At 34.3% G+C, this 12598-nt stretch overlaps 1 long non-coding RNA gene across 1 annotated transcript; it reads right to left on the bottom strand.

Moving 5' to 3' along the window:
• Positions 1-3922: 3922 nt before the first annotated feature.
• Positions 3923-12598, bottom strand: LOC131571499 (uncharacterized). Its single transcript, XR_009275949.1, has 4 exons — positions 12349-12598; positions 11547-11790; positions 4791-4984; positions 3923-4446 (listed from the first exon to the last, which is right to left on the bottom strand). It is a non-coding gene; the product is annotated as an uncharacterized LOC131571499 (long non-coding RNA).

Here is a 12598-nt window from a genome sequence, read left to right as displayed (position 1 = left end):
ATTGGCAAACTTTACTTAACTGGAATAGTTAAGTACAAAGAACACATATCTAGACCTCTCTTATAAAATATAGAATTATCAGGTGAATTGCCCATCACTGCATTCAAAAAGTAACATTTTTTTATAAATTACTGTGAATTTAACTTTATTTACAGATTACATGAGAAGCTACTTAAAGTCAAGCTGGCTGGCCTTTGAATTGAGGATTGTCAGGAATATATCTGCTGCAGAGCTTCATACTTCCTTTGACATCCTACCTTCATTTGCCCTTGAAGCAAAACTTCTCATTAAGAAGAGAGTGACACCTTTTCTTCGTGATTTCACCAAATTGTATCCGGAATACTAAAATCACTTCTAGCCAAATTCTTCCTGCAGCTTGTTATGCAATCGAGTCTATCTTCTTTTAAAGAAATCCAAGGAGCATTACTTCATTTGCTTACATTATGATGTTTCACCCCAAAGGTGATGCCATTCATGTCCAGTGAACTTATTCTTACCTAGCAGGAACAGGAGAAAGTACCTTCTGGTTTAGATGTATTTCAGAAAATTATAAATGTACTTCTCAACTGCCACAGACAGAGGTTAAATGACAGACAAAAACTCCTGCAATTAAGACTGGGTTGACCTTCTGTTTTGAAATCCAATATGAAGTCTGTAATATTTCAACACTTTAAAATAGCCTGGGGTTTTGTGAATAATACAATATATTCTCTTCTCTTTTTTTTAAATTTATTTAGTTGGGTTTTTTTCCTGACTTTTCTCTTGTCTTTTCTAAACCAAATGAGCTGATTTCTGCCTCTACCTACTGAGTTGAAAATAATACTTTCCTGTTTAGAACTTACATCTAGGAGGTAACATTTTCAAGCTGCTAATAAACAAAACAATTTCTCTATGTTGAAAAAATCATACTGTGTGTACCTTTAGAAAATCTTTATTGAGCATGCAGAGTAATTAATTTTATAACCTCATTTGTCATGACAGTGAATCCATAATTTAACTTCAAGGCATGTTGTTTCCCATGCCACAATCCCAATCACATCCATGTAGGTGTACCGTGATGCCAATACATAGCAGAAGGAAAAACTGATGTCTTCATTTCCATAGTACTTCTCATGCCAAGAGGACTTCAAAGCGCTATAAATAATCCAGTAAAGAAAAACAGAAATTTATGTTCTACAGTAAAATACAGTGTTTTAAATGGTTGTTCTTTGGCTATATATGATGTTATAATTAATATTTTTAATGTGATGATGTGATGAAAATGGTGGTACTTTATGGTCAAAATTAATTATCTTGCTTCAGTTAAAAAAGAATTGTGAGTATACACCAAAGGAACACATAAGAATTTGGGAGCTGAAATTTTCCTTCCCTCAGCTCACAGCCTTCCAGTCTCCTTTTCCCCCACTGACTGCCTGTAACTGTTTTTTCTTCAAAGTAGAATTATTGCAAAGATGAACTGGAAAACATTAGAATAATACTCTCAAACAAATTATAGCATTAGTTAAACACCAATAAATTATTTCAAAAATTAATTTAAAGAAGAAAAATTTCTTTAGAAAAAGATTAATTGCTACAACTTCTGATTCAGATATTTTCCAAGTAAGGGTTTTCCTTTTGTCTCTTGTTACAAGAAACCATATTTTTTTGTAAACTACTGTGTTACATCCAACAGTAATAATTCCTTCAAGAACAAACACATCAAAGAGTAAAGCAGGTGCAATCTGTGTTAACAAGGAACACAGGGCAGAGCAGTGAAATCAATGGCAATGAGGAAAGGTGTTCTTCTTGACTCTGCGTGACCATCACATTTTGGCCACATTTAGGGAGCTGGTTCAGCCTTCTCTGAGCCCACTGTGCAAAAGTAAGTGAGCTGGTTGTTTCAAAACTAAAAAATGAATGAAGATGCATTTTAAATTGATTTTCTAATGTGTATTGAATCAGTATAATGATGTAATAGTAGAATAGTGATGCAAAAAGCAATTTTTAGAGAAAGAATAAGTTAAAAGCATTTGGACATATGAAAATTGAGGGGAGGAGAATTACAGTTTTATAAAATTTGCCAAAGCTTACTTACAAACACGTCATTTTCCAGAGATACTAACTATTTTTATACCCAAGTTAAGGATTTACATATTAATTACAACCAAATGTAACTAAGCATTAGTGCACCCAAACTTGCTAACTTTGTCCCTGGAAGAAACACTGAATCTTCTCCCAAAGGAACAGGATTAGCTAAGTTCTCAGGTCAGATACTCAAATTATGTAAGGTATGAAGTCCTACAAAGTATATATTTTCCTGTTTACAATTGTTAGCTGAGTTTTCTATCACCCAAAATTTTCATCTTTGTACTAAATAATGAGCCAAAATTCATTAACTGTCTCAAAAAGAGTGAAGTGCTTCTACTACAAGGAAATTAAATATATAAGATTAGTGGAAAGAAAGGGACCACAAAGTAACAGTTAACTAAGATACACAAAATTATCTATAGAACTGCTGATGAAAATAACCAAAATATGGTTATTGTAAATGTCATGGGAAATTATATGGAGAAGAATTGTGAAAGAAAGCTATTTAACTGCTTTATCACAGGATTTTTCCATTCTCAGGGACAAAAGGAGACAAAGCAAATACCTGAAAGACATAGATGCTTGTTGGGCAAAAAAGACTGTGAATGTTGATGAAGACAGAAATCACCTTTCCTATACATCTGTAAACCAGTGAAGCAGGACAGTTGCTTCTAGAGATATGCAGCAGTTGGTTTTACTGCATTAATTAAAAGTTTAATTTAAATTACATGAGAATTCTGTCTTATTTTCTTTTTGTTTTTCACTTTGGATAAAATAACAGCATTTGGTATCTACATTTCTATAGAAAATGTTTTTCCTGAACAAGGAATATATCCTTGAATATATTCAAAGTATATTATCTTCATTTGTGAAAAGTAAACTACAAAATAAGTTAAATATTGCTACTTAGATGACTGCTTCAAATGATCACCGCAGCTAAAAGCCCAAATATACAAAGAAATAAAATCCCATTAGTCTCGATTTCCTTTTATTGGAAAATGTTAAGTAGCAGAAGTAAAGTCATGGGTTTGAAAAATGTGAGGTTTTATTCTGGAGGTGACCCCTATGCTCTCTGTCTTTGCTAGTATCACTAACATACAAAGATTGTGTTATATGACATAGGAACAAAACTGTAACAGCTTGTTGGAAAAAAAGCTGCTCATGAAAGCCATGCTAGCCTCTTTAGAGCCTATCCCTATTTCCTTTTAAGTGCACAGGAAATTTTTACTCACAGTATTGGATTTTGGGTTGGGCCCCTTATAATTTCTGAACAACTCATTAAGCAAATGCATTAAATGCACAGACCAAAATGATAATCATAACCATTAACTAAGAGACAGAAGTCACTGAAATGTGTTATTTGAAATTGAATAGACCCAAACCACATAAGAAAGGAAGGCAGATAAACTGGGAGCTGCTTACAATTCCCACCTACATGATATAGTCATCAGCACCGCCACCATTGCAGTTAAAAATCTACAACCCTGATTTTCATGAAAAATTTCATGTTTGCTTATGTCCCTAAACCATCACAGCTATCCCACCACCCTCATAGTGTTTGAAATGTAGCTCACAGCTTTCTGTTACAGAAAGTACCAAAAGCAAGTAAATTAATCAACAGCAACTTTTGTTAACGAACCCCTTACAGTTCTCAACTTGAGAAAGACTTTTACCATCTATGAGTTGCTGTGGTCTGAAGGGAAAAAAAACAAACCAAACAAACAACCAAAAAACCAAACCAAACCAAAATCAACCAACCAACCATTAAAAGGCAATAAAGTTTATTATTTACTAATGCACACAGTGTAATTGGCAAAAAAGGCTTCTTAACTGTAGCTCCATCCTTTAAATTTGATTTAACATAGTTCAGCATTTTAAATGTAGTACCAGAGTCAAGACAATGCCCAAGAAGTCATTGCAGTGCCTAGGGCTCACATCTACAAGTCATGCTCTGCAGCTGATGCCTGATGCAGATTCATTAGAAGTTAATCACTTCACAAGAGGTACAATCACAAGGATTTTAAATAAAAGGACTACATCAAATCAGTCCTTCTTAAAAAGAGTTCAGGTTTTACCTTCTTTCCTAATGTTACTGTAGAGCTACATGAAATACATTCCAAAAGGTACAAATCCCATTAGCTCCAGAATACAATTAGTTATTACAAAATTATTATCATCTATGTCTCATTAGAGAAATTAAATTTAGTTTTTCTTTGTTGCAAACTTATATTCCAGCTGGAGACTACAAATGCAGGTCTTCTATTTTTAAAATAACAGTGCAAATCTCTAAATTCATTAATAGAGAACAATAATTCAGACAAAAACTGTCTTCATTTTCTCTGCTAATCTCTGTGCCTTTTTCTCACAGCTGGCTTCATTCTGTAAAGGAGATATAAAATATAAGAATCAGAAAGAATTGAAAGGAAACTGATTTTTGTCCAAATTTCTCTTGCCCAAAGACAAGATCTAAACTGTTCATGGCACATGTTCTTAAATCTTCAGTGATAAAGATAATACAATCTGTCCAGGCCATCTACTTCAGTATTTAATTATCAAATTGTGAAAATACTGGCTTTGTTTTTCTTTTTTTTTTTTCCCCTCTAATGCTTAACATAAATCTTTCTTCCTGCAAACTGAGCTCTGATTTTGTCTCAGAACAAACACAGGTGTTTGCCTTCCCATTTTCAGATACACTTTACATATTTGAACACAAGCCATCCCACCTTTTGTTGTACAGCCAGAATTAATTTTATGTTATTTTGTTCATTCATATTTTTGTAAAGTTCATATTTTGTTCAAGATGTTAGGCATATCATGTTTTCCAGCAGCTTGTTCTTACTGCATCATGTTTTGCAGCATATTTTTCTCTGCAGATTCTCAAGTTGTCCAAAACTTTAATGAAACGCAGTCATCAAAACTGAAAAAAAAACCCACTCCATTTTAGTCTTTTTCAGTTTCAAACACAGTGGACGTACTACTTCATATATCTTACTGAAGATATTTTTATTTAAACATCTAAATATTGTGCTTGATTATTGGATTGTAGTATGGCAATTCTGATGGATATTCAGGATAGCTACCAATACTCTTTCACCCTTCTTTGCAAATGTGTCATTTGCTATCCTATGTTTTTTATTTTATTATTCCAAGATTCTTCACTTTTACATATTTCTGTCCTTAATATGGTTGTTATTTTTTCTGAGGCATCCTGAGATCTTTATTCTGTGTTGTTCCTTTACTATAGGATTTTTTTACTAATAGTACTTTTATTTTCATCCCAGAAATCATGATTTCTATAGTTTCATTATCACAATCATCAGTGTTACTTTTCATCTTCAAATTGTCCCAGAACTCTATACTGACAACTTCACTGTCAGATGCATTTCACCCTGTTTTCCTTCTTAGGGCTGAAATAGCAAATGTTGTCAACACATTCCAAGACCTTAATATTTTAATATTTTACATCTTGTTATATGCTGGACTTCTACCAAAGTTCAGCCTAGTCTGAAATTATTTCATCTGCCTCATCACCTTTGCCTGATGTTTCATGCTGACCGTGAAAGCACCTTTGTGTTTTTTCTCTTTTATCACCACTATGGACTTCATAGATTCTGCCGCTCAGAGCAAGCTTGTGTGCCTCAATATATGAAATAATATCTTACTCCTCTTCTCTGATTGTCATTCCTAATAAGGTTTCATATTCTATATTCATATTTGAATCATGAGACCTAACTACTCTTACGTCAAACGGATGATTTTTATCTGCTTAATTTGTTTTTGTTCTCACTTCACAAGTGGATGTATTACTAACTGGGTTTTCTGATAGTGCAGTATGACAGCATGGGTTTGAAACCTAGTGAATGCACAGCATTAAAACAAATGTTAAAAGTAATAATATTAAGGGTAATAGAACCTTTCTAAAAATAGGAAGTATTTGATGCAAATTTTAGAAGCAAAATTTTTCAGCAGCTCAATAATGCTGAGAAGTTGTCCAGCTGAGCTAATATCATTGCTACCCAATCACCAGATATTTATCCCAGTGTCAAAGTGTATTTATATTATTATATTGTTATTGCCTTAGGAAAAAATATTTCTAATTAGTTTTTATGCCTGTATTTCTAAATCATACCAGAAAAAAAAAATTAATGGACTGTCTGGTACAATTATGCAGTGTTTATGTACATTTTACATACATTAAAATTTCCTTAAGATCATCTACAGATGAGCAAGAAAATCTTTTAAGTCTCTTGTTCTTTTTTGATGATTCATTTAATTGCTGTCTTAGTAAGATATTTAACTAATATAATTTAAAATTTGTGTTTTCTAGAAAGTGCATCTTGTTTTTGAATATTACTCTTATGTGTTGTGTAAATTATTGTATTTATTTTTATGTCTTGTTCAATGAATCGCTTGTGAACACTTTAGGAGACAAATAACATGATTTGGCAGTAATAGCACAGTACACCTCTTATGTCTGATGCACCAGCTACTCAGAGTCAGAATAGGGAAACTTAGAAAAATTAAATGGTTGCAGAACTATGAGCAAGAATTTTCTCTGAAAACCCAGATTTCAAGCCGCAAAATTCCCTAGCAGGATATATACTTCAGTAGTGAAACAGAAAATAAAGCAGTATGTTATTATTTATTAGGCTTTTTTGTTGATCAGATAGAGAAAAATCACACTGCCTGTAATAGCTACTAAGATGTACAATTTTCAAATTAGCTTTTTCCTGAGTAAAAGACAGAACACATAGTTCTTCCAAATTCTGTGGACTGTTCACCACTGCAGACATGCAGTATGCAAATTAAACATTTTTACTCCAGCTGAGGCTGTACTTTGCCCACTGAGTGATTTATCTTTGCAAGAAAGAAAGCAGCACTTGCACCATTAGCCTTCCCTGAGACTTTGCTGGGGGAAGCTTTCCACATCATTTTTATATGATTACAGAAGAGTCTAGGTATAAGAACCACCCTAAATAGAAATACATCTGGGAATGTCCTGGTCATGGACCTTGTATTTGCAGTTTTATCCATTTAGGGCACGGCACAGGCCCTAAATAATTCTTTAAGACAGCTGCAAACTGTTTTCACCCTTTGCTGTGAAACTTTCTATCATCAGAATGAATCTATTACAAAATTGTATTAGCAGAAACTGACAAAATTTAGAAGTGCAGTAGTTTATTTGGAAGAGTTTGTACTTTTGAAAAAATCTTATAGTGAACAGTAAAGCAACTGCTGGCGCACTAGAACAATCTGTAGAAATAATATTGGTCTACTAACATGTACAGATTTGTTCTCCAAAATCAAAATAATAACTTGTTAAATGTATTTATGTGTTGGTTCTTTTTTCTTTAATATCTGTATGTGGGCCTTAAAGGCCCATGGAAGTCAGATCTCCCTGTCAGTTCAAAAAAAAAAAAAATACTCTCCATTTTTAAGGAGAGGTGCAGTAACAAAATTAAGAGAAAACAGCATAACAAAATAAGCATTCAACTTAGATCTTCAGTTGTTCTGCTCTTCCATTATTTTCCCATTCAGTCCTTCTTCCCTTGGCTGTTTATTTAAACTGTAAGCTATTTAGAGTGAGGGGGTTGCTTTCTGACTCATTGTCCATACAGATTGCTGGAATTCTGTACTAACAAGCAACTATTATAAACAATAACACATATATTCTCTTTCATACAAGCACAACAGTTTTTTTCACAATCAAGCGTAAGGCTTAGACACCTCAGAGTAGAACACCGGAAATTTGCTGAGATTAAATAAATGAATGAGACAGATCCCTGGAGTTAAAGTAGAGAATTTGGCGGTGCCAGACCCAGCAAGAAGTGTTGAAGAGACAGAAGGGAAGTTTCTGTTAAAGTACTGGAAGGGGTTAAAAATGAGACAGGAATGAACCACTCTCGTGTGAATATAGTTCTCCTTCAACAGAGCTGAAAGCTTCCAACTAGAAATTTCACATTACATAGCTTCCAGGTAGTTGAAATTGCCAAGTCAAAACACTGTTGGGGGAAAGATTGCAAGCTTTGCACTGACACTGTTCAACAGGTAACCGTGACTGGGTCTGAAAGAAGATATTTCCCTTCTCAGTGGCCAGTTCAGCAATATCGCAGTGACACTAAAACACAGTCATTTTACAGACAGCTCTATTTTTATTCTAATCCACTTCTTTTTTTAATGGAAAAATTTACTTTGTCAATGCTAGCCAAAAACAGTAGTACAAACTGCTTTGGTTTCAAAATGGAAATACATAATACATGCATTTATCACTGAAGACAGAATATAATCAACAGATTATCAGATTCTCTTGATGAAGAAAATTATGATGTGTGCAATTGCATGTACTGAGTCTACTTAAGAGGGAAACATGATAGGGAGGTTTCTTAATTCATCCAAATATCTAGATGTAAAACAGAATAGTCACTATATGAAGAGAATTAATTCATTGTTGTATTTATGGAATTTTTAAGAATACATTCAAAAAGTGCAATAAACATCTGTCCATCTTAAAGATGGGGACTCAAATCATATTGCAGAAGAGAATAAACTAGATTTTAGTCCTGAGTGACAATATTTCTATTTATTATAACTACATAACAACAATTCTACATATCACAATGATTAGTAAATTAGATTCTAAATGCCTTTGACTGGTCCTCAGTGCATTTCTGTATAAATTTTGCATAAAGTCATTATTTTTGTCGCTTTAGTTGAATTGATATTACCTGATTATTTCAAGATAAAGCTTTAAATAATTTTTCTTTTTCTCACCTGTAAAACCCATTCTTCTTGCATCACAAAAAAACTATCATGAAATAAAATTACTAATATAAAATTTTTCCCAGTGTACTTGGAACTACAGCCTAGAAAGCCTAAAGTTCACTGCAGGCAAATTGATACTGCAGTAAAAATGATACTGAAACCTGCAAATAGTGGACACATGGATCAGTACAAATAATGGACCTGTGGATAAGTAATGATAAAAGAGAAGAATGAACTTGGCTTTCTAAAGTCAATTTCTCACAAATGTCTTGGACCACTCTAGATCACGTCTTAATTTTTCTATTACATGTAATCTTCATGGATCCAACTCTAAATAAACAGAATGCTCTGTATGATTTCTTACATTTCACTAAATATATTTTCAGATGTCAGTTAATTCCTGGCACAAATGAATTTGGCAGAAGGTGACAAACATAATCAAAATATGTGAAAATCACTTATCTGCTCAACACTAACAACTTTCTATAATAACTACTTTTTTAATGCTGTTACTTTACTATTTCTTTAACCTACTTGCTCTACAGTTCATGTTTCATTTTTTGTTTGTTTTTTCCTTTGCTAAATCTATTTGTTTTATATTTAGAAATCTGGTGTCTAAGACTGTGGTTCCAAAAATCCTTTACTTCAGAAACAAAACTCTGGAACATTATTTCTTTCTGGTCTTCATGGGTCTGTCTAGATGTCTTTTGAATTATTCTTTCTCAAATGCAACACTATGGTAAGAAATAAAAATAAAGATAGAAACTGAATGAGAAGCAGAAATTACAGTGAGAACTAGGTAGAGCATTAAAAAAAATGTGCCAAAGGCCAATTTAAATTTTTTGGTGTAGGGAGTTTTTTATTTGCTAAACCTCTCTGAGCAATTTTCTTAGCCCCTCACAAACAATTAACAAAAAAAGGCTTTCCAAATTAACCTTATTATTCAGTGTTTCTATTTCCCATTTGCTATATTTTCATGATTGCAGTCTGCATCTCAGATAATCCACATCTTTTTTGAAGAATCAGGCCTGGAGAGTAAGCACTGAGATAACATGCAGAGAACAAGATAAAGAAGCATGGAAACCACTGGGGAGCAAGAACTGTGGAGGAATTACTTTGCAACCAGTCCAACTTATAAAATTGCTCATTTGAGGAGGATTTTTACCTGTTTATTTAAAAAAACTCGAAGTTTCACAGGTGAGAAAGAAGTGTGAGGCTTTAAATTGCTATTAGTTACATGTCATGCTCACCATTATTTTCCCACAGCCTTTACCATCCAGGTGCCTAAAGTTTATATCATGTATTTTTGATACAACTACCTACCTGTGTTTCCAAATATATTCGCATCTTCAACTTTTGCTGCTGTCTTTACAAATCCAAAACAATTCCACAAATATGCCTCTGATATAACTAAGATCTTCCACAGAATCATTCATGGTGCATGGATTGATAGATTGCTATGTGCTGAATTAAAGCATTCTCTGGGAGTTAGAAAAAAGCCTGTCTAACTCATGCCACTTAGAATGTAAAATTTCTGAAACACCCATTCCTCCGAAGTGTCCTAATAAATTGTGCACATTCACTGAGGGACTCGAACAGTTCCTCTCTCTTTGTAAAGTTCAACCTTCTTTAAAATCTTACCAGAGTCTTCACTTTTTACAAAAGAAGGAAGAAGTTGGTTTAAAAGTACTTTCACGGGACTATTCACGAGTGGGAATGTGAATGGCCAGGAGGCGAAGCTGCTGCTGCAGAAACAGGGAAGCCAGAGCTGCTCCCGCATCCCCATCTAGTGGAGAAGAGCCCTTGCTGCCGATTCCACAGCTCCCGAGCTCCGTGAGTGTGAGTTCCTGACCGAACCTCAACTGATGGATTGCACACTACCTGCTTTATCTAAATCTTTGTGCCCAGAGAGCAACTAACTTCCAGACAGGAGGCTGGAATTTACATCTAAGTGTGTCCAAATAACAACCTTGGAGCTCTAGATACCTCACCTTTTTTAACTTTTGCCTCCTTGGACCAAAACATTCAGCATATTTTTTTTTTTTGAGCGTCATAAATGTCACGTTTGGAGGTGAAAAACTAGAAACTGTTCCCTAACTGACATTTGGAGTAAAGATTCATCACAAATAATGGGTTTATTGAAAATTAATGAGCCACCAAATCGGCCTAATTATTTTAGGGAAATAACTGGGAACAATTTACTCAACTCCTGAAACAAGGACAAGAAGGAACTACTTGAAAAATCATGTCTATGGGGTAAGCATTCAAAGAACAGAGAAAGATTTCTCACACTTATCCTTTCTTGTAACATTAAAGCAGTAACTCTAATGCAATAGTAAGGGAAATAGTAAGGGAAAATTTGATTCCAAGACAAACTTTACATCCAGTGGGGCTAATATTTAAAAGCTATATTAATATTTTCAGTGACATTAGAGGGACATGGTAACTATTCTCGAAATTTTACTGGGGCAGAGGTATCATAGTGTATGTACTTCCAATAGATTTCAGCTATTAAATAGTGTCATTCTTATCTTCACAGATGTATGTAGCATTTAGAGTTTTTCTCCTCAGGGACAAGGTAACTATTCTCAAAATTTTAATGGGGCAGAGGTATGTACTTCCAGTAGACTTCAGCTATTAAACAGTGTCATTCTTATCTTCACAGATCAATGCAGCATTTAGAATTTTTCTCCTGACCTAACTGTGTATTTTCATACCTAAATACATTCACAGAACCACAGAATGGGTCAGGTTGGAAGGGCCCACAGTGCGTCACCTAGTCCAACATCCCTGCTCAAGCAGGGCACATGGCATAGGATTGTATCCAGGCTTGGATATCTCCAGTGGGGGAGACTCCACAACCTCTCCGGGTAACCTGTTCCAGTGCTTGGTCACTGCACAGTAAAGAAGTTCTTCCTCATGTTCAAGTACAACTTCCTGGGCGCCACCACACAAAAAGACCTGAAACCAAACAAACAAAACACAAACCCCAAAGAACTGTAGCTATCCTGCAAGACTGTAGTGTTAGAGTGAAAAGCACATTTCTACCTAGAGCAGGGCAGGAGGTCAAACACCACTTCAAAAGTTCCCAGTGCTCCCCACATTCTGTGGCATGAAAAGGAAGGGCCTACATTTGATTAAAGACAAGCAAACAACAAAATTCGCTAGGTGAATACAATAACCTACTTTACACTTTTTTAAAAGAACTCATCTAACTCTAAGCAAACTCACTTGCACTTTGTTCTAATCAAAATCTTGCATTTTATTGCTGTTATTTCGCAAAATTAGATTTGCTTCTACTTTCACTTTCGAAGAGCATGTTTACAGTTGTACACCATGTGTGCTTTCCAGATTAGATATCCAGGGCTGATGTTGAAACATAAACTGAAAGTGCAAAACACTTTTCAGACAAGAAATCATGCAGCAGCAATAAATTTAAATATTTTAATGTCTAGTATGCTAAAGGAAATTATGATATCAGTGTTCATGATTTGTCAAACACCAGCACAAGTAACTCACCTTGCCTGGCCTTAAGCAGACAAGAAACTCAAATTTGTAGATCCATTCATATCACTTGGGAGGTTTCTAGAAAAAGCTCTCCTGCACTCATGCAAAAAGTTTTCTTCTGTCAGAAGTCTTTCCACATGTTTCCGGTTACCAGTGAAGGTCTAATAAATAATAATTTAGATTAACTTTAATAAGTTGGAGCAAAATCACTGATTTCCTCTTGCACTTACTTTAAGCTATATTCCTTCCCTTCTTCCTAGAA

The sequence above is a fragment of the Ammospiza caudacuta genome, chromosome Z (genome assembly GCF_027887145.1).
Source record: "Ammospiza caudacuta isolate bAmmCau1 chromosome Z, bAmmCau1.pri, whole genome shotgun sequence".
Classification (NCBI taxonomy): Eukaryota; Metazoa; Chordata; class Aves; order Passeriformes; family Passerellidae; genus Ammospiza; species Ammospiza caudacuta.
The sequence above is the reverse complement of the archived record's forward strand: the minus strand, read 5'-3'. Positions and strand labels throughout refer to the sequence as shown.